Raw genomic sequence first — 27,974 nt, forward strand, 5'->3', positions numbered from 1 at the left:
GGTTGATACAAGAACATGTTCAGAGGTCTGAATGGCATGTACTCGAGTATTCAGAACTTATGAGATCTGAGAGGTTATTATTTTATGGCATGTTGGAGCAAGCGAGGGGCATTTTGGGATGAGTGAAGTGGGGTGACCCAGTTTTTCAATTTTTTTTGTCACTTCTGAATTTAAGGGCTATACATGTTCATTTTGAATCGTAAGACTGTACATGCTGCCCTTTACGTATCAGGATGCCTGTTGCAGAATTAGTATACATAGAACGTGAATTATAATTATTAAGAGAGTCATTGTAAAGTGTAGGTAAAATATACACATCAGTCTGATAGTGTAGTAAATGCGTAAAACCGTTCAAATCTGTAAATGTGAAAGCCGTGATTATGTAAGGTGATGGGGGTAATATATTCATACGTGATGTACTGTACATAATGAGAGTATAATGATAGGACACCAGGAGACACTGGGGGGTAAATTTACTAAGATGGGAGTTCTATTTCAGATTCCAGGTATTATCTTCTAGAAGGTGCTAGATAAATTAGAAGTAGAATCTGATTGGTTGCTATGGGCAACATCCCATCTTAAATAGAACTCCCATCTTAGTAAATTTACCCCTGGGCGTGATTCAGATCTGATTGCTGCTATACGTTTTCGCACAGCGGGCGATCAGGTCCTATCTGCGCATTCGTACGCATGCTGCTATACGTTTTCGCACAGCGGGCGATCAGGTCCTATCTGCGCATTCGTACGCATGTCCGAGAACAACAAAGGGCATCACCGGTCAGCGAGAGGATGATGCGAAAAATCCGATTGCACGGGCGTTGACAGGAAGAGGCCATTTGTGGGTGGTAACTGAGCGTTTATTGGGAGTGTACGGAAACCCGCAGGCGTGCCTAAGTGTTTTCAGGGAGGGTGTGTGACGTCAGCTCCGGCCCCGATCCTCCTCTTCTGATCGCAGTGTAGGAATAAGTCCTGGGCTGCGCAGAGACTGCACACAGTGGATTTTTGCAGCTCGGCGTATATATGGAATCGCACACTTGCACTTGATATATACGGTATGGCGTTGCTATGGCATGTCTGTCTGATAAGGGTAAAATGTACTATTAGAGAATAGGATTATACACATCACACAATGACCTCCTGTGACTGGGAAGGAGCAATGACTGATCGGCCTGCACTGACCATGGGGAAATAATGTGACTGGTGAGATAATGGGAACAGAGACTGGAAGGGGGAAAGTGTTTGTTACTCAGCGCTGTATATGGTGTTTTCTGCCTCCACATTGTTTCATTTCTGCAGCTGATAAGTAATTAAATGAACCTATTAAAACCCACAATACGAAAATTCATATTTTCAAACTATTGATAAACATTTCTCAAACATTGAAAAACATGATTATGCCAATATATTTACAAATCACGCACCGGTTACAAAATGATAAAGTGTCCTTTGTATAAGACGGGATAGTTTTTGGATCCCATCGCTTGGGATGCTGGTGGTCAGAATACGAGCAGTGATATCCTTAATCCCCTAACCCTCTGTACTCAGTCTGACCCTAATCATCCCCAATGGTCCCTAATCCCCCCTCCCCACAGCCTAAACCTAACCCCTCCCCCCTCCTCGCAGCCTAACCCTAACCTCCCCTTCCGCAGCTTAAACTTAATCTCCCCCAGGGACAGACCCTCAGCTGCCCTGGCATATGTATGTTCAGGATCCTGGTGTTCGGCAGTCCGACGGAAGCATCACAACCCATGTCGGCATTTGAGCAGTGGCAGGATTTCTCTTACGTCCTAGAGGATGCTGGGGTTCCATTTAGTACCATGGGGTATAGACGGGTCCTTTGGGAGCCACTGGCACTTTTAAAAGTTTAATAGTGTGGTCCTGGCTCCTCCCCTCTGTGCCCCTCCTACCAGACTCAGTTTAGAAAATGTGCCCGGAGGAGCCGGTCACAGCTAGGGGAGCTCCTAGGAGTTTTTCTAGTTTTATTATTTCTCGAACGTCCTAGTGGATGCTGGGGACTCCGTAAGGACCATGGGGATAGACGGGCTCCGCAGGAGACATGGGCACTTTAAGAAAGAATTTAGGTTCTGGTGTGCACTGGCTCCTCCCTCTATGCCCCTCCTCCAGACCTTAGTTTGATACTGTGCCCAGACGAGCTGGGTGCTTTTCAGTGAGCTCTCCTGAGTTTGTTGAGAGGAAGTATTTTGTCAGGTTTTTTATTTACAGGGAGCTCTGCTGGCAACAGACTCCCTGCATCGTGGGACAAAGGGGAGAGAAGCAGCCCTACTCTCTGAAGCTGGGTCCTGCTTCTTAGGCTACTGGACACCATTAGCTCCAGAGGGATCGTACGCAGGATCTCACCCTCGTCGTCCGATCCCAGAGCCGCGCCGCCGCCCCCCTCGCAGAGCCGGAAGCCAGAAGCGGTGAGTATGAGAAGCAAGTAGACTTCAAATCAGCGGCAGAAGACTCCATTCTTCACTGAGGTAACGCACAGCACTGCAGCTGTGCGCCATTGCTCCCACACACCTCACATACTCCGGTCACTGTAAGGGTGCAGGGCGCAGGGGGGGGGCATCCCTGGGCAGCATTTGAAACCTCTTTTTGGCAAAAGTAAACATATATACAGTTGGGCACTGTATATATGTATGAGCCCGCGCCAAGAAAATGCATATTTAAGCGGGACAGAAGCCCGCCATCGAGGGGGCGGAGCTTCTTCCTCAGCACTCACCAGTGCCATTTTTTCTCCACAGCTCTGCTGAGAGGAAGCTCCCCAGGCTCTCCCCTGCAGATTCACGGTAGAAGAGGGTAAAAAGAGAGTGGGGGCACATAAATTAGGCGCAAAAACACAATATAAACAGCAGCTACTGGGTTAACATTAAGTTACTGTGTTATTCCTGGGTTATAGCGCTGGGGTGTGTGCTGGCATACTCTCTCTCTCTCTCTCTCTCCAAAGGGCCTTGTGGGGGAACTGTCTTCAAAAAGGGCATTCCCTGTGTGTGTGGTGTGTCGGTACGCTTGTGTCGACATGTCTGATGAGGAAGGCTATGTGGAAGCAGAGCGGGAGCAAATGAATGTGGTGTCTCCGCCGACGGCGCCGACACCTGATTGGATGGATATGTGGAAGGTTTTAAATGATAATGTTAATTCCTTACATAAAAGGTTAGAAAAAGCTGAAGCCTCAGGACAGTCAGGGTCCCAACCCATGCCTGATCCTATGTCGCAGAGGCCGACAGGGTCTCAGAAGCGCCCACTATCCCAAATTGTTGACACGGATACCGACATGGATTCTGACTCCAGTGTCAATTACGATGATGCAAAATTACAGCCAAAATTGGCTAAATCCATCCGTTATATGATTATAGCAATTAAGGATGTGTTGCACATCACAGAGGAAACCCCAGTCCCTGACAGGAGGGTACATATGTATGGGGAAAAGAAGCCACAGGTAACCTTTCCCCCCTCACACGAGCTAAATGAGTTATGTGAAAAGGCTTGGGAATCTCCAGATAAAAAACTGCAGATTTCCAAAAGGATTCTTATGGCGTATCCTTTCCCGCCAACGGACAGGTTACGCTGGGAATCCTCCCCTAGGGTGGACAAAGCTTTAACACGCTTATCCAAGAAGGTAGCCCTGCCTTCACAGGATACGGCTACCCTCAAAGATGCTGCGGATAGAAAACAGGAGGGTACCCTGAAGTCCATTTATACACATTCAGGTACCTTACTGAGGCCGGCAATCGCGTCGGCCTGGGTGTGTAGTGCTGTAGCAGCGTGGACGGACACCCTGTCTGAGGAACTTGATACCTTAGACAAGGATACTATATTATTGACCCTGGGGCATATTAAAGACGCTGTCCTATATATGAGAGATGCTCAAAGAGACATTAGTCTACTGGGTTCTAGAATAAATGCTATGTCGATTTCTGCCAGAAGGGTCCTGTGGACTCGGCAATGGACAGGTGATGCCGACTCAAAAAGGCATATGGAGGTTTTACCTTACAAGGGTGAGGAATTGTTTGGGGAGGGTCTCTCGGACCTGGTCTCCACAGCTACTGCTGGAAAGTCAAATTTTTTGCCATATGTTTCCTCACAGCCTAAGAGAGCACCGTATTATCAAATGCAGTCCTTTCGCTCACAGAAAAACAAGAAAGTCCGAGGTGCGTCCTTTCTTGCCAGAGGCAGGGGCAGAGGAAAGAAGCTGCACAACACAGCTAGTTCCCAGGAACAGAAGTCCTCCCCGGCCTCTACAAAATCCACCGCATGACGCTGGGGCTCCACAAGCGGAGCTAGGCCCGGTGGGGGCACGTCTTCGAAATTTCAGCCACAAGTGGGTTCACTCCCAGTTGGATCCCTGGGCAATAGATATTGTGTCTCAGGGATACAAGCTGGAATTCGAGGAGATGCCCCCGCACCGATACCTCAAATCGGCCCTGCCAGCTTCCCCCCACGAGAGGGAAATAGTGTTAACTGCAATTCACAAATTGTATCTTCAACAAGTGGTGGTCAAGGTTCCCCTCCTTCAAGGAAGGGGTTATTATTCGACCATGTTTGTAGTCCCGAAACCGGACGGTTTGGTCAGACCCATATTGAATTTAAAATCTCTGAACATATACCTGAAAAGGTTCAAGTTCAAGATGGAATCGCTGAGAGCGGTCATCGCAAGCCTGGAAGGGGGAGATTTTATGGTGTCTCTGGACATAAAGGATGCATACCTTCATGTCCCCATTTATCCACCTCATCAGGCGTACCTCAGATTTGTGGTACAGGATTGTCATTACCAATTTCAGACGTTGCCGTTTGGTCTCTCCACGGCACCGAGAATATTTACCAAGGTAATAGCGGAGATGATGGTACTCCTGCGGAAGCAAGGAGTCACAATTATCCCATACTTGACCAATCTCCTCATAAAAGCGAGATCAAGAGAGCAGTTGCTGATCAGAGTAGTAGATGAAAAGTAATTCAGCGCTAGTAACTAGTTAAATGAATAATGAGAAATTTATTAATTATGAACATATATCATTGGTTTCTTGTGTATTGACATACATTTTACTGTTGCAACAGATAATAGTAAAAATTGGTGGTACCACAAAACAAAAATTAAAAAATTAATTAAAAGTTCCAAAAAATAGGGCCTAGATCAACACTGCTTATTTGTTGAAGAAAATCTTAAATTGCTGGGTATGTAGCAAGATGCCTTATCCTAGGGAAATGAGTAGACGGTGTTACCAGTTCGCTGTAGTGAGTCCTCCACTCGGTTAGCACTCCGTAGTTATGGGGATTCTCTCACTTGTTTGATTGTCCCGTGCTGGAATTAGTGTGGGAAATGAACCCTGGCAGGTCCTGATGCAGTATCTTCCCTGAAGTTATTCCATACGGATCACCGTTCCCAGAGATGGATTGCCGGCAAATCTTGCGGTTTGGAGGTCCCAGGCTTATCACCAACGCGTTTCACTGCTGGCGCAGCTTTGGTAACACCGTCTACTCATTTCCCTAGGATAAGGCATCTTGCTACATACCCAGCAATTTAAGATTTTCTTCAACAAATAAGCAGTGTTGATCTAGGCCCTATTTTTTGGAACTTTTAATTAATTTTTTAATTTTTGTTTTGTGGTACCACCAATTTTTACTATTATCTGTTGCAACAGTAAAATGTATGTCAATACACAAGAAACCAATGATATATGTTCATAATTAATAAATTTCTCATTATTCATTTAACTAGTTACTAGCGCTGAATTACTTTTCATCTATTGTTCTTTACAAAGGGTTTAACTAGCCCTTCTCATTTAGCTGCTTGAGGATCCACAACACCTGTCAGCGCCATCTCTACTTCGGTAGTTCACATTCCGCTGATCAGAGTAGCACTTTCTCTGGAAGTGTTAAACGGCAGCACGGCTGGATTCTAAATATTCCAAAGTCGCAGTTGGTTCCTACGTCTCGTCTGCCTTTCCTGGGCATGATTCTAGACACAGACCAGAAAAGGGTTTATCTCCCAATGGAGAAAGCTCAGGAACTCATGACACTAGTCAGGAATTTATTAAAACCAAAACAGGTGTCAGTGCAACACTGCACTCGTATCCTGGGAAAGATGGTGGCATCATACGAGGCCATTCCCTTCGGCAGGTTCCATGCGAGGACTTTTCAATGGGACTTACTGGACAAGTGGTCCGGATCACATCTTCAGATGCATCGGTTAATCACCCTATCCCCCAGGGCCAGGGTATCACTCCTGTGGTGACTGCAGAGCGCTCACCTTCTCGAGGGCCGCAGATTCGGCATTCAGGACTGGGTCCTGGTGACCACGGACGCAAGCCTCCGAGGTTGGGGTGCAGTCACACAGGGAAGAAATTTCCAAGGTCTGTGGTCAAGTCAAGAGACTTGCCTTCACATCAACATCCTGGAACTAAGGGCCATATACAACGCCCTACGTCAAGCGGAGACACTGCTTCGCGACCAACCGGTTCTGATTCAGTCAGACAACATCACCGCAGTGGCTCATGTAAACTGCCAAGGCGGCACAAGGAGCAGAGTGGCGATGGCGGAAGCCACCAGAATTCTTCGCTCTGCGGAGAATCACGTAAGCGCACTGTCAGCAGTGTTCATCCCGGGCGTGGACAACTGGGAAGCAGACTTCCTCAGCAGACACGACCTCCACCCGGGAGAGTGGGGACTTCATCAGGAAGTCTTCGCACAGATTACAAGTCGGTGGGAACTGCCACAGGTGGACATGATGGCATCCCGCCTCAACAAAAAGCTACAGAGGTATTGTGCCAGGTCAAGAGACCCTCAGGCGATAGCTGTAGACGCCCTGGTGACACCGTGGGTGTTCCAGTCAGTCTATGTATTTCCTCCTCTTCCTCTCATACCCAAGGTGCTGAGGATAATAAGAAAAAGAGGAGTGAGAACAATACTCATTGTTCCAGATTGGCCAAGAAGGACTTGGTATCCAGATCTGCAAGAAATGCTCACAGAGGACCCGTGGCCTCTTCCTCTAAGACAGGACTTGTTGCAACAGGGGCCCTGTCTGTTCCAAGACTTACTGCGGCTGCGTTTGACGGCATGGCGGTTGAACGCCGGATCCTAGCAGAGAAAGGCATTCCGGATGAGGTCATTCCTACGCTGATAAAGGCTAGGAAGGATGTGACAGCTCAACATTATCACGGTATATGGCGAAAATATGTTGCTTGGTGTGAGGCCAGGAATGCTCCTACCGAGGAATTCCAGCTGGCCCGTTTCCTTCACTTCCTACAGTCCGGAGTGAATTTGGGCCTAAAATTGGGTTCCATTAAGGTCCAGATTTCGGCCCTATCCATTTTCTTTCAAAAAGAGTTGGCTTCTCTACCTGAAGTTCAGACGTTTGTAAAGGGAGTGCTGCATATTCAGCCCCCTTTTGTGCCTCCAGTGGCACCTTGGGATCTTAACGTGGTGTTGAGTTTCCTGAAATCCCACTGGTTTGAACCACTCAAAACGGTGGAGTTGAAATATCTCACGTGGAAGGTGGTCATGCTATTAGCCTTGGCTTCGGCTAGGCGTGTGTCAGAGTTGGCGGCTTTGTCACATAAAACCCCTATCTGGTTTTCCATGCGGATAGAGCAGAATTGCGGACCCGTCCACAATTTCTGCCGAAAGTGGTTTCATCTTTTCATATAAACCAACCTATTGTGGTGCCTGTGGGTACTACTGACTTGGAGGATTCCGAGTTACTTGATGTGGTCAGGGCTTTGAAGGTTTATGTAGCCAGAACGGCTAGGGTCAGGTAAACAGGGTCATTGTTTATCCTGTATGCTTCCAACAAGCTTGGTGCTCCTGCTTCAAAGCAAACTATTGCTCGCTGGATCTGTAACACGATTCAGCAGGCTCATTCTGCGGCTGGATTGCCGCTGCCAAAATCAGTTAAGGCCCATTCCACTAAAGTGGGCTCTTCTTAGGCGGCTGCCCGAGGGGTCTCGGCATTACAGCTTTGCCGTGCGGCTACTTGGTCAGGTTCAAACACTTTTGCAAAGTTCTACAAGTTTGATACCCTGGCTGAGGAGGACCTTGTGTTTGCTCAATTGGTGCTGCAGAATCATCCGCACTCTCCCGCCCATTTGGGAGCTTTGTTATAATCCCCATGGTTTTTACGGAGTCCCCAGCATCCACTAGGACGTTAGAGAAAATAAGATTTTACTTACCGGTAAATCTATTTCTCGTAGTCCGTAGTGGATGCTGGGCGCCCGTCCCAAGTGCGGAATTCTTCTGCAATACTTGTATATAGTTATTGCTTCAATAAGGGTTATGTTATGGTTGCATCAGGGTTGACCTGATGCTCTGTTGTTTATCATACTGTTAACTGGTTGTTTTCACTTGTTTTACGGTGTGATTGGTGTGGCTGGTATGAATCTCTTGCCCTGGATTACCAAAATCCTTTCCTTGTACTGTCAGCTCTTCTGGGCACAGTTTCTCTAACTGAGGTCTGGAGGAGGGACATAGAGGGAGGAGCCAGTGCACACCAGAACCTAAATTCTTTCTTAAAGTGCCCATGTCTCCTGCGAAGCCCGTCTATCCCCATGGTCCTTACGGAGTCCCCAGCATCCACTACGGACTACGAGAAATAGATTTACCGGTAAGTAAAATCTTATTTTTTTCAAAGAGTTTAGGTACAGGCAGGCTGCTGGCAACAGCTTCCCTGCTTCGTGGGACTTAGGGGGGGAGTAGCATCCAACTCTCTGAGGTTAATGGCCACTATCTCCGCTGACAGGACACTAAGCTCCTGAGGGTGATGTTCGCAAGACCCCGATGTGACCACTCACTCCCGCAGGACTGCCGCCACCCCCTTACAGAGCCAGAAGATCGAGGTGGTGAGTAGGACGCCGGTGCCCCAATAAGCGGGTCACCGGCGAGAATGGCGGTGCTCCGGAGGGCTCAGAGGTACAGTGTGCAGCGCTGTGAGGGGCGCCCTGGGCCAGCGCAATACCCTACACTGGTCACTATTGCTATCAGGGACTCTGTACTGCTGCTAGCTACCATTACCTCAGGCTAGTATAATCTCCAGAAGTGCGGGAAGACGCACCATTACAGGGGGCGGAGCTTCTCCTCAGAGCGGATCCAGCACTCACCAGCGCCATTTTCTCCCTGCATATCACAGATCAGAGACGCTGACAGGGAGCGCTGACCCTCCACATAACTCCAGCTATCCTGTGCGGTACCAGGGGGTTATAGAAGGGGGGAGAGTGTTTATTCACATTATAGTACTGTGTAGTCTATTAAGGTTACTCAGTCAGCACCAGGCTTTTATTATATAACTGCCTACTGGGGCGCTGTGTGTGCTGGCTCCTGTGTCTCTCTGAAGGTACTTGGGGGAAACTGTGTCTGACATTTGTGTGTGTATGTAATATATATCACATTACCATGTCTATCTTGTGCTGCAGAGTGTGTATCTTCTCCAGAAGAGTCTATTCCTTGTACTCAGGAATGCAATATACTGTCTCAGCCTTCTGAATCTGAACCCCAATGGGTGGCTTCTATTAAGGGAATGATATCCCAGATTTCATCTAGAATAGCTCATAATGAGACTGAAACACAGGTTTTTAAAAAACCTGTAGAGGTTTTGTCGTATTCTGCACCCACTACCTCATCAAAATCCACTGGTATATGCCCAAAAAAGCGTGCCCTTGCCCAGATTATACACGGATACCGACTCTGATATGGAAGACAGTGATGGGGATATACTTGGGGGGGGAGGCATCCCTTGCTAAGGGAGTGCAACTCATGATTGAGGCCATTAGGGACGTTTTACACATTATAGACAAGGTACCTGAACAGGTCGAGGAGGCTTACTTTACAGATCATAAGAAAGCCTCCCTTACATTCCCTGCATCTAAGAATTAAACGCATTGTTTGAAAAATCCTGGGAAAACTCTGAGAAAAAATTCCAGATCCCAAAGAGGGTTCTCGTTGCTTTTCCTTTTCCTGAAGAGGATAGGAAAAAGTGGGAAAACCCTCCTATAGTAGACGCTTCTGTATCTAGATTGTCTAAAAAGGTGGTTTTACCTGTCCGCCGGCAGACCGCTAGATTGAGACTACACTCAAGTCAATACAGGTTGAGTATCCCTTATCCAAAATGCTTGGGACCAGAGGTATTTTGGATATGGGATTTTTCCGTATTTTGGAATAATTGCATACCATAATGAGATATCATGGTGATGGGACCCAAGTCTAAGCACAGAATGCATTTATGTTACATATACACCTTATACACACAGCCTGAAGGAAATTTTAGCCAATATTTTAATAACTTTGTGCACTGAACAAAGTGTGCGTACACTCACACAATTAATTTATGTTTCATATACACCTTATACACACAGCCTGAAGGTCATTTAATACAATATTTTTAATAACTGTGTGTATTAAACAAAGTTTGTGTACATTGAGCCATCAAAAAACAAAGGTTTCACTATCTCAGTCTCACTCAAAAAAAGTCCGTATTTCGGAATATTCCGTATTTCGGAATATTTGGATATGGGATACTCAACCTGTATACACTGCTTCAGGCCCACTATTGCTTGTGCATGGATTTCTAAAGCCATAGTAAAGTGGGTCAGGTACATTACTAGAGGATTTAGACTCTATGGATAGAAGTGACATTGAAATGTTTTTCTCTGACGTCCTAGTGGATGCTGGGGACTCCGTCAGGACCATGGGGAATAGCGGCTCCGCAGGAGACAGGGCACAAAATTTAAAAGTTTGACCACTAGGTGGTGTGTACTGGCTCCTCCCCCTATGACCCTCCTCCAAGCCTCAGTTAGGTTTTTGTGCCCGTCCGAGCAGGGTGCAATCTAGGTGGCTCTCATAAAGAGCTGCTTAGAGTAAAAGTTTTGATAGTTTTATTATTTTCAGTGAGTCCTGCTGGCAACAGGCTCACTGCAACGAGGGACCTAGGGGAGAAGAAGTGAACTCACCTGCGTGCAGGATGGATTTGCTTCTTAGGCTACTGGACACTAGCTCCAGAGGGACGATCACAGGTACAGCCTGGATGGGTCACCGGAGCCGCGCCGCCGACCCCCTTGCAGATGCCGAAGTAAGAAGAGGTCCAGAAACCGGCGGCTGAAGGCTTTTCAGTCTTCATGAGGTAGCGCACAGCACTGCAGCTGTGCGCCATTGCGCTCAGGCACACTTCACACCGGCGGTCACTGAGGGTGCAGGGTGCTGGGGGGGGCGCCCTGGGCAGCAATGTTAATACCTTTCTGGCTAAAAAGAATACATCACATATAGTCCATGAGGCTATATGGATGTATTTCACCCCTGCCAGGTCTCAGAAAAACCGGGAGAAGAGCCCGCCGGAATAGGGGGCGGGGCCTATCTCCTCAGCACACAGCGCCATTTTCCTACACAGCTCCGCTGCTAGGAAGGCTCCCAGGCTCTCCCCTGCACTGCACTACAGAAACAGGGTAAAAAACAGAGAGGGGGGGCATTTTTTGGCGATATTATATATATTTAAGCAGCTATAAGGAAACAACACTTATATAAGGTTGTTCCTATATAATTATAGCGCTTTGGTGTGTGCTGGCAAACTCTCCCTCTGTCTCCCCAAAGGGCTAGTGGGGTCCTGTCTTCTATCAGAGCATTCCCTGTGTGTCTGCTGTGTGTCGGTACGTGTGTGTCGACATGTATGAGGACGATGTTGGTGTGGAGGCGGAGCAATTGCCGGTAATGGTGATGTCACCCCCTAGGGAGTCGACACCGGAATGGATGGCTTTGTTTATGGAATTACGTGATAATGTCAGCACGCTGCAAAAGTCGGTTGACGACATGAGACGACCGGCAAACCAGTTAGTACCTGTACAGGCGTCTCAAACACCGTCAGGGGCTGTAAAACGCCCTTTGCCTCAGTCGGTCGACACAGACCCAGACACGGACACCGAATCTAGTGTCGACGGTGAAGAAACGAACGTATTTTCCAGTAGGGCCACACGTTATATGATCACGGCAATGAAGGAGGCTTTGCATATCTCTGATACTGCAAGTACCACAAAAAGGGGTATTATGTGGGGTCTGAAAAAACTACCTGTAGTTTTTCCTGAATCAGAGGAATTGAATGATGTGTGTGATGAAGCGTGGGTTACCCCTGATAAAAAAACTGCTAATTTCAAAGAAGTTATTGGCGTTATACCCTTTCCCGCCAGAGGTTAGGGCGCGCTGGGAAACACCCCCTAGGGTGGACAAGGCGCTCACACGTTTATCCAAACAAGTGGCGTTACCGTCTCCTGATACGGCCGCCCTCAAGGATCCAGCTGATAGGAGGCTGGAAAATACTCTAAAAAGTATATACACACATACTGGTGTTATACTGCGACCAGCAATCGCCTCAGCCTGGATGTGCAGTGCTGGGGTGGCTTGGTCGGATTCCCTGACTGAAAATATTGATACCCTGGATAGGGACAGTATTTTATTGACTATAGAGCAATTAAAGGATGCATTCCTTAATATGCGAGATGCACAGAGGGATATCTGCACTCTGGCATCAAGAGTAAGTGCGATGTCCATATCTGCCAGAAGAAGTCTATGGACACGACAGTGGTCAGGCGATGCGGATTCCAAACGGCATATGGAAGTATTGCCGTATAAAGGGGAGGAATTATTTGGGGTCGGTCTATCGGATTTGGTAGCCACGGCAACAGCCGGGAAGTCCACCTTTTTACCTCAAGTCCCCTCCCAGCAGAAAAAGACGCAGTCTTTTCAGCCGCAGTCCTTTCGTTCATATAAGAACAAGCAAGCAAAAGGACATTCATATTTGCCCCGAGGCAAAGGAAAGGGTAAGAGACTGCAGCAAGCAGCCCCTTCCCAGGAGCAGAAGTCCTCCCCGGCTTCTGCAAAGGCCTCAGCATGACGCTGGGACCTTACAAGCGGACTCAGGGGCGGTGGGGGGTCGCCTCAAGAATTTCAGCGCACAGTGGGCTCACTCGCAGGTGGACCCCTGGATCCTGCAGGTAGTATCTCAGGGTTACAGGTTGGAATTCGAGAAGTCTCCCCCTCGCCGGTTCCTAAAATCTGCTTTGCCAACGTCTCCCTCAGACAGGGCGACGGTATTGGAAGCCATTCACAAGCTGTATTCTCAGCAGGTGATAATCAAGGTACCCCTTCTACAACAGGGAAAGGGGTATTACTCCACGCTATTTGTGGTACCGAAGCCGGACGGCTCGGTAAGACCTATTCTAAATCTGAAATCTCTGAACCTGTACATACAAAAATTCAAGTTCAAGATGGAGTCACTCAGAGCAGTGATAGCGAATCTGGAAGAAGGGGATTTTATGGTGTCCTTGGACATCAAGGATGCTTACCTTCATGTCCCAATTTGCCCTTCACACCAAGGGTACCTCAGGTTCGTGGTACAAAACTGTCATTATCAGTTTCAGACGCTGCCGTTTGGATTGTCCACGGCACCCAGGGTCTTTACCAAGGTAATGGCCGAAATGATGATCCTTCTTCGAAGAGAAGGCGTATTAATTATCCCTTACTTGGACGATCTCCTGATAAGGGCAAGATCCAGAGAACAGCTGGAGGTCGGAGTAACACTAACTCAAGTAGTGCTCCAACAGCACGGGTGGATTCTGAATTTTCCAAAATCCCAACTGATCCCGACGACACGTCTGCTGTTCCTAGGGATGATTCTGGACACTGTTCAGAAAAAGGTATTTCTTCCGGAGGAGAAAGCCAGGGAGTTATCCGAACTCGTCAGGAACCTCCTAAAACCAGGGACAGTGTCTGTGCATCAATGCACAAGAGTCCTGGGAAAAATGGTGGCTTCTTACGAAGCGATTCCATTCGGCAGATTCCATGCACGAATTTTTCAGTGGGATCTGCTAGACAAATGGTCCGGATCGCATCTGCAGATGCATCAGCGGATAAAATTGTCGACAAGGACAAGGGTCTCTCTGCTATGGTGGTTGCAGAGTGCTCATCTGTTAGAGGGCCGCAGATTCGGCATACAGAACTGGGTCCTAGTGACCACGGATGCCAGCCTGAGAGGCTGGGGAGCGGTCACACAAGGAAGAAACTTCCAGGGCGTGTGGTCAAGCCTGGAAACGTCTCTTCACATAAATATACTGGAACTAAGAGCAATCTACAATGCTCTAAGCCTGGCAAAACCTCTGCTTCAGGGTCAGCCGGTGTTGATCCAGTCGGACAACATCACGGCAGTCGCCCACGTAAACAGACAGGGCGGCACAAGAAGCAGGTGGGCAATGGCAGAAGCTGCAAGGATTCTTCGCTGGGCGGAAAATCATGTGATAGCACTGTCAGCAGTGTTCACCACATGATTGTAGTCCATTGGGAAAGACCAATGGTGGACATGATGGCGTCCCGCCTCAACAAAAAACTGGACAGGTATTGCGCCAGGTCAAGAGACCCTCAGGCAATAGCTGTGGACGCTCTGGTAACACCATGGGTGTACCAGTCAGTGTATGTGTTCCCTCTTCTGCCTCTCATACCCAAGGTACTGAGAATTATACGGCAAAGGGGAGTAAGAACAATACTAGTGGCTCCGGACTGGCCAAGAAGGACTTGGTACCCGGAACTTCAGGAGATGCTCACGGAAGATCCGTGGCCTCTACCTCTAAGAAGGGATCTGCTTCAGCAGAGACCGTGTCTATTCCAAGACTTACCGCGGCTGCGTTTGACGGCATGGCGGTTGAACGCCGGATCCTAAGGGAAAAAGGCATTCCGGAAGAGGTCATCCCTACCCTGGTCAAAGCCAGGAAGGAGGTGACTGCACAACATTATCACCGCATTTGGAGAAAATATGTTGCATGGTGTGAGGCCAGGAAGGCCCCGACAGAGGAATTTCAACTGGGTCGATTCCTACATTTCCTGCAAACAGGATTATCTATGGGCCTCAAATTAGGGTCCATTAAGGTTCAAATTTCGGCCCTGTCGATTTTCTTCCAGAAAGAATTGGCTTCAGTTCCTGAAGTCCAGACTTTTGTAAAAGGAGTACTACATATACAGCCCCCGGTTATGCCCCCAGTGGCACCGTGGGATCTCAATGTAGTTTTGGATTTTCTCAAATCCCATTGGTTTGAGCCACTCAAATCGGTAGATTTGAAATATCTTACATGGAAAGTAACCATGCTACTGGCCCTGGCTTCAGCCAGGAGAGTGTCGGAATTGGCGGCTTTATCGTATAAAAGCCCATATCTGATTTTCCATTCGGACAGGGCAGAATTGAGGACGCGTCCTCATTTTCTGCCTAAGGTGGTATCAGCGTTTCACCTGAACCAGCCTATTGTGGTGCCTGCGGCTACTAGCGATTTGGAGGATTCCAAGTTGCTGGACGTTGTCAGAGCATTGAAAATATATATTTCAAGGACGGCTGGAGTCAGAAAATCTGACTCGCTGTTTATACTGTATGCACCCAACAAGCTGGGTGCTCCTGCTTCTAAGCAGACGATTGCTCGTTGGATTTGTAGCACAATTCAACTGGCACATTCTGTGGCAGGCCTGCCACAGCCTAAATCTGTCAATGCCCACTCCACAAGGAAGGTGGGCTCATCTTGGGCGGCTGCCCGAGGGGTCTCGGCATTACAACTCTGCCGAGCAGCTACGTGGTCAGGGGAGAACACGTTTGTAAAATTCTACAAATTTGATACCCTGGCTAAAGAGGACCTGGAGTTCTCTCATTCGGTGCTGCAGAGTCATTCGCACTCTCCCGCCCGTTTGGGAGCTTTGGTATAATCCCCATGGTCCTGACGGAGTCCCCAGCATCCACTAGGACGTCAGAGAAAATAAGAATTTACTCACCGGTAATTCTATTTCTCGTAGTCCGTAGTGGATGCTGGGCGCCCATCCCAAGTGCGGATTATCTGCAATACTTGTACATAGTTATTGTTACAAAAAAATCGGGTTGTTTATTGTTGTGAGCCATCTTTTCAGAGGCTCCTACGTTATCATACTGTTAACTGGGTTCAGATCACAAGTTGTACGGTGTGATTGGTGTGGCTGGTATGAGTCTTACCCGGGATTCAAAATCCTTCCTTATTGTGTACGCTCGTCCGGGCACAGTATCCTAACTGAGGCTTGGAGGAGGGTCATAGGGGGAGGAGCCAGTACACACCACCTAGTGGTCAAACTTTTAAATTTTGTGCCCTGTCTCCTGCGGAGCCGCTATTCCCCATGGTCCTGACGGAGTCCCCAGCATCCACTACGGACTACGAGAAATAGAATTACCGGTGAGTAAATTCTTATTTTACGTCACATACAGGATTCTGCAGGTTTCATGGTGGAGGCCATGAAGGACCTTGGTCATCTAAATGCACGGACGTCTTCCATGGCTGTCTCGGCACGCAGGGGACTCTGGCTGCGCCAATGGTCTGCGGATGCGGAATCCAAGGAGAGTGTGGAGAACCTACCTTTCACAGGTCAGGCTCTGTTTGGGGAAGTATTGGATGTGTGGATTTCCACGGCATCCGCGGGTAAGTCAACCTTTCTTCCCTCAGCCACTCCGCCAACGAGAAAATCTTTTCCTACTTCTACAATGCAGTCCTTTCGGACTGCAAAGGTTAAAAAATCCAAGCCCCTTCCACTTTCTTCAGAGATGGTCGGGGAAAATACAGAAAACCTGCACCAACAGGTTCCCAGGAACAGAAGCCTGGTTCTGTTTCCTCAAAATCCTCAGCATGATGGTGGACCTCCCAGCCTGGAGATCGGGCAGGTGGGAGCACATCTAAGAAATTTCAGTCAGGTCTGGGCGTCATCAGGCCTGGACACCTGGGTACAAGATATGTGTCCCAGGGGTACAGACTGGAGTTTCAAGAACTCCCACCTCACAGATTTTTCAAATCAGGCTTACCAGCTTTGCAGACAGAAAGGGCTATCCTACAGGAAGCCATTCAAAAATTGGAAAAGGCAAATGTTATTGTTCCAGTTCCACCTCATCTGGATACCAAGGGTTACTACTCAAACCTCTTTGTGGTACCGAAACCGGACGGAGGGAATTCAAGTTCAAGATGGAGTCTCTGAGAGCGGTGATCTGAGGTCTGGAGGAGGGGGGATTTCTGATATCCCTGGATATCAAAGATGCGTACCTCCACATTCCGATTTGGCTGCCTCACTAGGCTTATCTCAGATTTGCGCTGTTGGACTGTCACTATCAGTTCCAAGCCCTGCCATTTGGCCTATCCACGGCACCGAGGGTGTTCACCAAGGTAATGGCAGAGATGATGCTACTCCTCCGCAAGCAGGGAGTGAACATAATTCCATATCTGGACGATCTGCTGATAAAAGCATCTTCCAGGGAAAAGTCGTTGCAGGACATTGCTCTCACAACTCGACTACTCAGGGATCATGGATGGATCCTGAATCTTCCAAAGTCACATTTGGAGCCCACAAGGAGATTGTCTTTCCTGGGGATGATCCTCGACACGGAAGTGCAGAGGGTGTTTCTACCATTGGAAAAGGCGTTGGTGATACAATCAATGGTCCGGGATGTCTTGAAGCCTGCCCGGGTATTGGTTCAGCAGTGCATTTGCCTGCTGGGGAAGATGGTTGCCTCCTACGAGGCTCTACAGTACGGAAGATTTCATGCATGGTCCTTCTAACAAGATCTCCTGGACAAGTGGTCGGGATCTCACCTGCACATGCACCAGAGGATACGTCTGTCGCCGAAAGACAGGATTTCACTCCTGTGGTGGCTACAAATGCCTCACCTTCTCGAGGGCCGCAGGTTCGGGATTCAGACCTGGATCCTTCTAACCATGGATGCAAGTCTCAGAGGTTGGGGCGCGGTCACCCAAGGGGAAAACTTCCAAGGAAGGTGGCCAAGTCTGGAATTCATCCTTCCGATAAACATTCTGGAACTAAGGGCCATGTACAACGGTCTTCTACAAGTGGCCCATCTTCTGCAAGATCAGGCCATTCAGGTGCAGTCAGACAATGTAACAACGGCTTACATAAACCGACAAGGCGGAACAAAGAGCAGAGCTGCAATGGCAGAGGTGACAAAGAGCCTCCTCTGGGCAGAAAAGCACGCAACGGCGCTGTCAGCAATCTTCAATTCGGGAGTGGACAACTGGGAATCGGACTTCCTCAGCAGACACTATCTCCATCCAGGGGAGTGGGGCCTCCATCCGGAGGTGTTCACAGAGGTGACAAGTCTTTGGGGTGTACCTCACATAGACATGATGGCATCCCGCCTCAACAAGAAGTTTCGCAGGTACTGTTCCAGGTTGAGAGACCCACAGGCAGTGGCGGTGGACGCACTGGTGACTCTGTGGGTGTTCAAGTCAGTGTATGTGTTCCCTCCATTTCCACTCATCCCAAGGATTCTCAAACTTGTAAAAAAAAATCAAGAGTTCAGGCGATCCTCTTTGCTTCGGACTGGCCAAGAAGGGCTTGGTACGCGGATCTTCTGGAGTTACTGCTGGAAGATCCGAGGCCTCTTCCTCTTCGAGAGGACCTTCTGCAACAGTGGCCGTTCGCTTTTATCAAGACTTACCACGGCTACGTTTGACGGCCTGGAGGTTGAACGCCAGATTTTAGCTAGGGAAGGCATTCCGAATAAGGTTATTCCTACCCTAATACAGGCTAGGAAAGGAGTAACGTCTAAACATTACTATCGAATTTGGAAAAAGTATGTGTCTTGGTGTGAGTCCAAGAAGTTTCCTACGGTGGAGTTTCAACTTGGGCGGTTTCTCCTCTTCCTGCAAGCGGATGCGGTTGTGGGCCTGCATTTGGGCTCCATAAAAGTCCAGATTTCGGCCTTGTCCATTTTTTTCTAGAAACAATTGGCTTCCCTCCCTGAGATTCAGACTTTCTTGAAAGGGGTTCTGCACATCCAACCTCCCTTTGTGCCTCCTATGGCACCTTGGGTTCTTAACGTGGTGTTGCAGTACCTGCAATCGGATTGGTTTGAGCCTTTACAGGAGGTTGAGGTCAAGTTTCTTACTTGGAAGGCGGTCACACTGTTGGCATTAGCATCTGCTAGACGTGTGTCAGAACTGGGTGCATTGTCCTGCAAGAGCCCCTAATTAATTTTTTCATGAAGATAGAGCTGAGCTCAGGACGCGTCAGCAGTTTCTCCCGAAGGTTGTGTCGGCTTTTCATTTCAACCAACCTATTGTGGTGCCAGTGGCTACTGACTCCTCGATTACCTCAAAGTCCTTGGATGTTGTGAGGGCTTTGAAGATTTATGTGAAGAGAACTTCTCGTCACAGAAAGTCGGACGCACTATTTGTCCGTTATGATCCCAACAAAATTGGGTATCCTGCTTCTAAGCAGACGATTTCTCGCTGGATCAGGTTCACTATCCAGCATGTTTATTCTACGCAGGATTGCCGTGTCCAAAATCTGTTAAGGCCCACTCTACTCGTAAGGTGGGTTCTTCTTGGGCAGCTGCCCGGGGTGTCTCGGCTTTACAGCTTTGCAGAGCGGCTACTTGGTCAGGGTCGAACACGTTTGCTAAGTTCTACAGGTTCGATACTTTGGTCTCTGAGGACCTTAAGTTTGGTCAATCAGTTCTGCAGGAGCCTCCGCGCTCTCCCTCCCGTACTGGGAGCTTTGGTACATCCCCATGGTACTAATGTGGACCCCAGAATCCTCTAGGACGTAAGAGAAAATAGGATTTTAATTACCTACCGGTAAATCCTTTTCTCATAGTCTGTGGAGGATGCTGGGCGCCCGCCCATTGCTTCGTATTTATGCATTGTTATTTGGTTCAGTATTATTGTTTCAGCCATTGCTGAATTGTTCCAAGTTGGTTAGCTTGGCTTTCCTTTTTGTTATGTGTGAGCTGTTGTTACTCTCATCACTTTCTGTGTATTTTCTTCTCATGAAGTATGTCGTCTCCTCGGGCACAGTTTCTAGACAGAGTCTGGTAGGAGGGGAATAGAGGGAGGAGCCAGCCCACACTATTAAACTCTTAAAGTGCCAGTGGCTCCCAAAGGACCCATCTATACCCCATGGTACTAAATGGAACCCCAGCATCCTCTACGGACTACGAGAAAAGGATTTACCGGTAGGTAATTAAAATCCTATTTTCTGCATTGGTATTCCGACTGCCGGGATCCCAACCGGATCCCTTATAGGACATTGGGGTCTATATGTATACATATGTATAAATAGTATTTCTGCAGCGAGGTACACTATGTTCCACAGGGAAAACATTGGGGGTATAGAGCAGGATCTTGATACAGAGGCACCATCAGGCAAAGCTTTGACTGTCCCAGGATGCATTGGGGCCTCCTCTATAACCCCGCCTCCAGCCACTAAGAGCTCATTTCGAGTGGTGCCTGCAGCAGCAGGTCACCTACCAGGCGGGCTGCACTGGGCAGCCCTGAAAAAGCTAAAAGAAGACTTCAAGGGCCGCAGCACTGTTATGTCAGGGTGACATTCAGTGCTGCGTCTTCGTCACCTCCCAAGCGGCGCCACATACCTCCGCAGCTCAGATCGCGGAGACGCTGCGGCTTAGGCACACGGTCGCAGACACTCCTGGTTTGCGTGGCCGCTACGAAGGGAGGAGGTAAGAGGGTCCCCCAAGTGGGAACCGCCACTAAATCGCGTTCCCGGTCACAGTCTAAGGAGATGGACTGCGACGCTGGCGTGGACACTGTCACCGAGCAGAGACCCCACTATATCCGCCAGGGCATAGGAGTACAAGTCGGGTGTACTAACGCCCCTATTGGTAAGGCTCCGTAGTACCGGCGGTGAGGACCAGCATAGGGGAGCTGGCACTTGACCTGTAGCCCCTCCCCCAGCCCAGGGAGCCATCTCCTCACAGATTTTCCCACCCTGGAGCTGCCTCACACTCTCCCTCAGTTCCTGACAGAGACACTGGGCGCCATCTTCTAAGCATAGCTGCTGCTGGTCTCTGGGATTGCAGGGCAAGGTCTCCCCTGTAAAGCCGCCTGTATACAGCGCTGTGACTTTACAAACACTTGAGTATTCTACATGTCTTACTACAGACAGCGTTAGGTAAGAAAGTGTGTACCTATTACAGGATATATTGTACGAGTATTCTGATATACCTCCGGTCTAGGACTGCACTGTGTTACAGTATATATATATATATATATATATATATATATATAGTAGTCCAGTGCAGTTATATTGTGCTTATAATAATTTCTGCATTGCCTGTGGCTGTGTGTGCCTGTATCTGCTGTATAGTTTCACTCTCATGTGTATCCCATCTAAGGTAGCTATCACTATATTCTGTACCTGAAGGGACTAGGGGGGTCATTCAGACCCGATCGTTGCAGTGCATTTTCGCACAGCAGCAATCGGGTCTGAACTGTGCATGCGCCGGTGCATGCCAGACAGCCGACGGCTGTCTTAGGCTAGCGAGCTCCTCTGCCTGATTGACAGGCAAATGCAGGAGGGGGCGGGCCAGCACCATTTGTCCACCGTTTAGGGGGTGTGGACCGGGCAACGCAGGCGTGCCCTTACTGTTGGGGGGGGCGGGCCGCAGCGGCTATGTGACATCACGCGCAGCCGCTGCAACCGTCACAGTGACGGGTAGCTCCCTGTCAGTGCGCAGGATCTGCGCTGGCTGGGAGCTACTCCTACAGTGCAAAAGCATCGCCACTGTGCGATGCTTTTGTACTTCTACAACAGGGCAGGGACTGACATGCGGGGCGGACTAGGCCTGTACTGGGCATGTCAGTGTGACTACGATCAACTCTGAATCACCTCCCAGGTGCATCAGGGTCCTCTAATATAGTATACACAGTGATAGAAAATGGGTCTAAAGAGCTACTGTGGCGCCAGATGAGAGACGCTCTGGGGAGCGTTGTGATTTCAGGGAATTGTCCCGAAACGCGTTGCAGCAGGAGAGTGGAGTGTTCTTATTCGTATGGGAACAGGCTGACCAGACGGTAGCGTCACATGGACCAGGGAGAAGAGTTCCGGAGCAAGTCACCCCACTTATACATCTTAAGGCCCACATTTCGCAGCTATCTGGTAATCCTCTACCTTAACCATAACCCACGGCTTGGGTTATTTTTTATGAAGTTACATCCATTTCGTATATGTTTTATATGTCCAACATTTAAGTTTTTGTCACATTAAATTTTCCTATATAAATATACTACACTATGGCCCTCATTCCGAGTTGTTCGCTCGCTAGCCGCTTTTCGCAGCAGTACACACGCTAAGCCGCCGCCCTCTGGGAGTGAATCTTAGCTTAGCAGAATTGCGAACGAAGTATTCGCAATATTGCAAAAAGACTTTTCTGTGCAGTTTCTGAGTAGCTCCAGACTTACTCTTCCAGTGCGATCAGTTCAGTGCTTGTTGTTCCTGGTTTGACGTCACAAACACACCCAGCGTTCGCCCAGACACTCCCCCGTTTCTCCAGCCACTCCCGCGTTTTTCCCAGAAACGGCAGCGTTTTTTCACACACTCCCATAAAACGGCCAGTTTCCGCCCAGAAACACCCACTTCCTGTCAATCACACTCCGATCACCAGAACGAAGAAATAACCTCGTAATGCCGTGAGTAAAATACCAAACTTCTTAGCAAATTTACTTGGCGCAGCCACAGTGCGAACATTGCGCATGCGCAGTTAGCGGAAAATCGCACCGATGTGAAGGAAAAGAACGAGCGAACAACTCGGAATGAGGGCCTATATGCCATTTTCTGTTTCCTTTACATATGGAACTCATTTGAGATGTTGTGCATAAATGAACGTGTGAAGTATATGGTATCTATTCATCCATTTTTTAGCACATAGTATACACAGTACTTATCACTATATGGATATTTTACTGTGTTACAGTCACGTACACTCGGAATTAGGTCACAAGTTTGTGTACTCTTATGCTGGTTGTGTTCTTTGTCCGCAGGTAGTGTACTCTGTCTGGCTTCATCGTACTATTAGACTAATTGTTGCTTTATTACAATGTCTAACAATAAGGACAGTAAAACTCTGGAGGCTCCTGTAAGTTGCAAGAGCATGCGCCAAGGATATACCTGAGGGGGAAGTATTGTGTGATGGTCTGTGTTCTAGATGTCATACACCTCCCAGTCAGTCTGCAGCTCCTGTGACTACAATGTAGCCACCCTGGCTATGTTCACTACCCTCCTGTGGACTATGTTGGACCATTTAGCTCCCCTATGGGACCGCCACTGCCACCACAAGTTGTCTCTGTAGAAAATCCACCTTGGGCAGAAAATTTGTCTAACCAACTGCAGCAGGTAAATCAGTCTTTGGTTAGACAGAAATCTACCCCAGGTCACTCCTGTGTTCCTGGGACCTCTAAGCGGGCTGCTTCCTCCTCACAATCCACTAACCTCTCTGGTGTTTCATCTGATGTGGAGGGGGAGCATACTGTCCTGTCAGACTCGGAATCATGTGTTATTGACGAGGATTCTACCCTACAGGTTGATGTCCCTGGCCTAGGTGGATGCTATTAAGCAGATCCTACAGATCACCGAGGAGGTTAAAACTGTTCCCATTCCTGTACCCCATTCTGATCTCTTGGACATCAGGAAGGAACCCTGGTCTACCGAAAATAAGAAATTCCGACTCCCTAAATGGGCTTTGGCTTGCTATCCTCTCCCTGGAGAGTTATGTAGTAAGTGGGAAAATCCACCACCGGTAGATTCTCACGTCACCCGTCTCGTGGTGTCGTCTACTCTGCCTGTCACCTCCCTGAAGGAACCGACATATAAGCATGTGGAGGGATGCCTGAAATCTATGTATTCCCTCAAAGGGGCCATTCATAGGCCCACCATGGATGCCTCTTGGGCCGCAAAAGGTATTGAGGTGTGGGTTCAGGCGTTAAAAGGATGATCTGCCTGAGGATATTTCTGACAAAGCCAGACAATACCTGTCTCACATATGCACCGCCGCCTATTACATTCAGGAGGCATCCTTTGAGGTGGGGGTACTGGAAGCCAAAGCGTCCTCAACGTCTGTCCTGGCTCACCGCATACTGTGGTTAAGGTCGTGGAAAGTGAATTTGGACTCCAAGAAGACCGTGGAGGTACTCCCCTTTACTGGGGACATTCTATTTGGAGAGAACCTTAATAAAATAGTGTCTGAACTAGCAGTTGCTAAGACTGCTTTTCTTCCTCCTACTAATCCTTCTACTCAGAAGGCGAAGACTACCACTTTTCATTCCTTTCGACCTCAAGGGAAAGCCAAGAGTCAGTCTTACCCCAGACAATCTCATGCTCCCAAGACCACCCAGCCCAAGATGAAACAGTCCTGGGCAGCCCGTCAGCCTGCTTCGAAACAAGACAAGCTTGCTGCATCACGGGGTGGGCCTCCCCATGGGGGACACCAGGATGGGAGGCCGACTTCTACAGTTCGCCCAGGTCTGGTTAAAGACCACTTCAGATGCTTGGGTGCTGGAAGTTGTGTCTCATAGGTACGCTGTCTCATTCAAGAGACGTCCCCCTCACCAGTTCTGCACTACGGTACTCCCTTCGGATCCGTTGAAGGCGCAGGCTTTACAAACGGTGGTAGGTTCACTCCTGAGTACAGGAGTGGTTGTGCTGGTGCCTCAGTCCCAGCGTGGCAGAGGCTATTATTCGACCCTGTTTCTGGTGCAGAAATCCAATGGGTCTTTTCGGCCTATACTTAACCTCAAGTCACTGAACAAATTTGTGAGGGTAGCCAAGTTTCGTATGGAAACGTTGCACTCTATTGTGCTGGCGATGGAACCCGGAGATTACATGGTATCCCTGGATGTACAGGATGCTTATCTGCATACTCCTAGTGCCATATTGCATCAGCAGTTCCTGCATTTTGCTATTGGCGACAGTCACTACCAATTTCAGGCTCTGCCGTATGGACTGGCCATGGCTCCTCAGATCTTCACCAAGGGACCTCTGTCGCCAGGGAGTCAGAATCCTGCCGTACTTACACAACCTGCTGATTCTGGCGAGTTCCCACGATGTCCTTCTCAGTCATCTACAATTGACGGTGAGTTGCTTACAAGCCCACGGATGGCTGATCAATTGGAAGAACTCCTCGCTGGTCCCAGCTCAGAGCATGGTGCACCTAGGGGCGCTTCTAGACACAGTCAGAGACTGTTCCTGTCTCCAGACAAGGTCCTGAGAATCCAGGACAGGATAAGACACTTCATCCGTCACCCCAGAGTGTCGATTCACTCTGCGATGCAGGTACCTGGCCTGATGGTGTAGACGTTTGACATGGTGGAGTACGCTCAATTTCATTCCTGCCCTCTGCAATGATTAATTCTTGCCAAGTGGGACAGCCTGCCTCATCGGATCAGATCACAGATGATCCTGTTGATTTCAGAGGTTCATTTGTCGCTGCCCTGGTGGCTCCAGGACCAGCAATTGAGCAGGGGTCATCCCTTCTGTATCCCCGACTGGGTCCTGCTGCCGATGGATGCCAGTCTGAGGGGGTGGGGAGCGGTGTTGGAGCAATCCTCTTTTCAGGGTTGGTGGACCAAGCAAGAATCACTCCTTCCAATAAACATCCTAGAGCTGAGGGCGGTGTTCAGTGCATTATCACTTGCCCTGCATCTGGTACGGAACAGACCGGTTCAAGTACGGTCAGACAACGCCACGACAGTGGCATACATAAACCATCAAGGCGGCACTCGAAGCCGCATGGCTATGAAGAAAGTGTCAAAAATCCTTTGTTGGGCAGAACGCCATCTGCCAAGTATATCAGCAGTGTTCATTCCGGGTGTCCAGGACTGGGAAGCGGACTACCTCAGTCGCCAGGACATACACGCTGGAGAGTGGAGTCTTCATCCAGAAGTCTTTCAACTCCTAGTGGACAGGTGGGGTCTACCGGACGTAGACCTCATGGCGTCTCAACACAATCACAAGGTTCCGGTCTTCGGATCAAGGACAAGGGATTCTCAAGCAGCGTTCATGGACTCACTAGCAATTCCATGGAACTTTCGGCTGCCTTTACGTGTTCCCTCCAGTGTCACTCCTGCCCAGGGTTCTACGGAAGTTCAAACAGGAAGGAGGAATGCTGCTTCTAGTCGCTCCAGCATGGCCTAGGCGGCATTGGTTCTCAGACCTGCAGCGTCTATCGATGGGGCATCCCATTCTACTTCCTCAACAACCAGATTCTCCTCGTACAGTGCCCTTGTCTCTACCCAGACTGGCTTTGACGGCGTGGCTCCTGAAGCATCACTCCTGAGAGCCAAAGGATTTTCAGAGGTTGTTATTCAAACAATGTTGAAAGCCTGCAAACCGGCCTCATCCGGATTTATTACAGGGTTTGGAACTCTTACTTCACCTGGTGTGCTGAGAAGAAATATGATGTCCATGGATTCAGAACTTCCTGAATACTGGCTTTTGTGCAAAGAGGCTTGGACTTAGGTCTTCGTCTGGCCTCCCTCAAGGTTCATATATCGGCCTTGTCGGTTTGGTTTCAGAGAAAAAATGCCTCTATACCTGATGTTCATCCAGGGTGTTATTTGGATTCAGCCTCCCTGTGTCCCTCCTGTGGCTCCATGGGATTTGTCTGTTGTGCTGAATGCTCTGCAAGAGTCTCCATTTGAACCTCTTGAAATGGTGGACCTTAGATGGCTCACAGCCAAGGTCCTGTTCTTGCTGACCTTTGCCTCTGCCAGACGGGTGTCGGACTTAGGCGCTTTGTCCTGTCGTCCACCCTTTCTCATATTCCACCGGGACTGGGCGGTTCTACAAACTCGCCTCGGTTATTTGCCTAAGGTGGTGTCATCTTTTCACCTTAACCAAGAGATTGTGGTTCCGGCCTTTGTCTCTTCCGATTTGTCTCCCAAAAAACGTTCTTTGGATGTGGTTAGGGCTCTCCATGTCTATGTGGAGGGGACTGCCTCTGTCAGAAGGCCAGATTCCCTTTTTGTACTGTTTGGTTTTCACAAACGTGGCTGGCCTGCGAATAAACAAATCTTGGCCAGATGGATTAGAATGGTGATTGCACAAGCCTATGCGCAGGCTGGACTCCCAGCTCCTGCTGCAGCTAAATCCTATTCTACTCGGTCTGTTGGACCTTCTTGGGCGGCCCGCCGTGGTGCGGCCCCAGAACAATCGTGCAAGGCGGCTACGTGATCCTCAGTGAACATGTTCATTAGGTTCTATGTCTTTGATACTTCCACCTCCCAGGATGCTTCCTTTGGACGCCGGGTTCTTGTACCTGCTAAGGCGTGTCCCCTCCCTTGAGGAACTGCTTTAGGACATCCCCGATGTTTTCCCTGTGGAGCAGTGTACCCCACTGCAGAAAAGAAGAGTTATGGTAGACTTACCATGGTTAACTCTTTTTCTGCGAGGTACACTGTGTTCCACAGGGCGCCCACCCTGATGCACCTAGCTTCTTTTGGTTGTATGGCATTAGCCGTTGGTACCCTTTCCTGTCGTGAGATTGTGGTTCTGTGTGACTAACATCTGCCTTCTCTTTTACCTGCTCCTGCATTGGACTGGTTAACGAAACTGAGCACTCAGTGCCTGGAAGCGGGGATATAGAGGAGGCCCCAATGCATCCTGGGACAGTCAAAGCTTTGCCTGATGGTGACTCTGGATCAAGATCCTGCTCTACACCCCGATGTTTTCCCTGTGGAACCCAGTGTACCTCGTAGAAAGAGAGTTAACAATGGTAAGTCTACCATAACTCTCCTTTTTTTGCCTTCTCTCATATTCACCTCTAAACATTTCCATGTCTATCTCACTGTCTGTCACTCTCACTGTGATAAGGGTCAAAGCATCTCATACAGAGTCCTCTGTTACATCACACATATTGTGGAAGGTTTGCCTTTTGGGCAATATACACAACAAAATTGTTTGCCAGTTTGATTTTTTGGAATTTCTTTTGGAATAAAATGATGTTAAAGGTTCAGTCATTACGTAAGTGTATTCAGCCGACAATTTATGTGAATATGGTGAAACACAAACTAAGATCGCATCTAGCGCCCTGAAAGGCAATGTGGATAAAATGCAGACGTTCAATTCCATAACAGGTTACATAAAAATACATAGAAAGAAAATACAATTAAAAATAAGAATTTACTTACCGATAATTCTATTTCTCGTAGTCC

At 48.7% G+C, this 27,974-nt stretch overlaps 1 protein-coding gene across 1 annotated transcript in view; it reads left to right on the forward strand.

Annotated features, from left to right (window-relative positions):
• LOC135057112 (zinc finger protein 420-like) overlaps positions 1-27,974 on the forward strand; it is a 206,451-nt gene that overhangs the window by 30,516 nt on the left and 147,961 nt on the right. The window lies entirely within an intron of this gene.

The sequence above is a fragment of the Pseudophryne corroboree genome, chromosome 3 (genome assembly GCF_028390025.1).
Source record: "Pseudophryne corroboree isolate aPseCor3 chromosome 3, aPseCor3.hap2, whole genome shotgun sequence".
Taxonomy (NCBI): Eukaryota; Metazoa; Chordata; class Amphibia; order Anura; family Myobatrachidae; genus Pseudophryne; species Pseudophryne corroboree.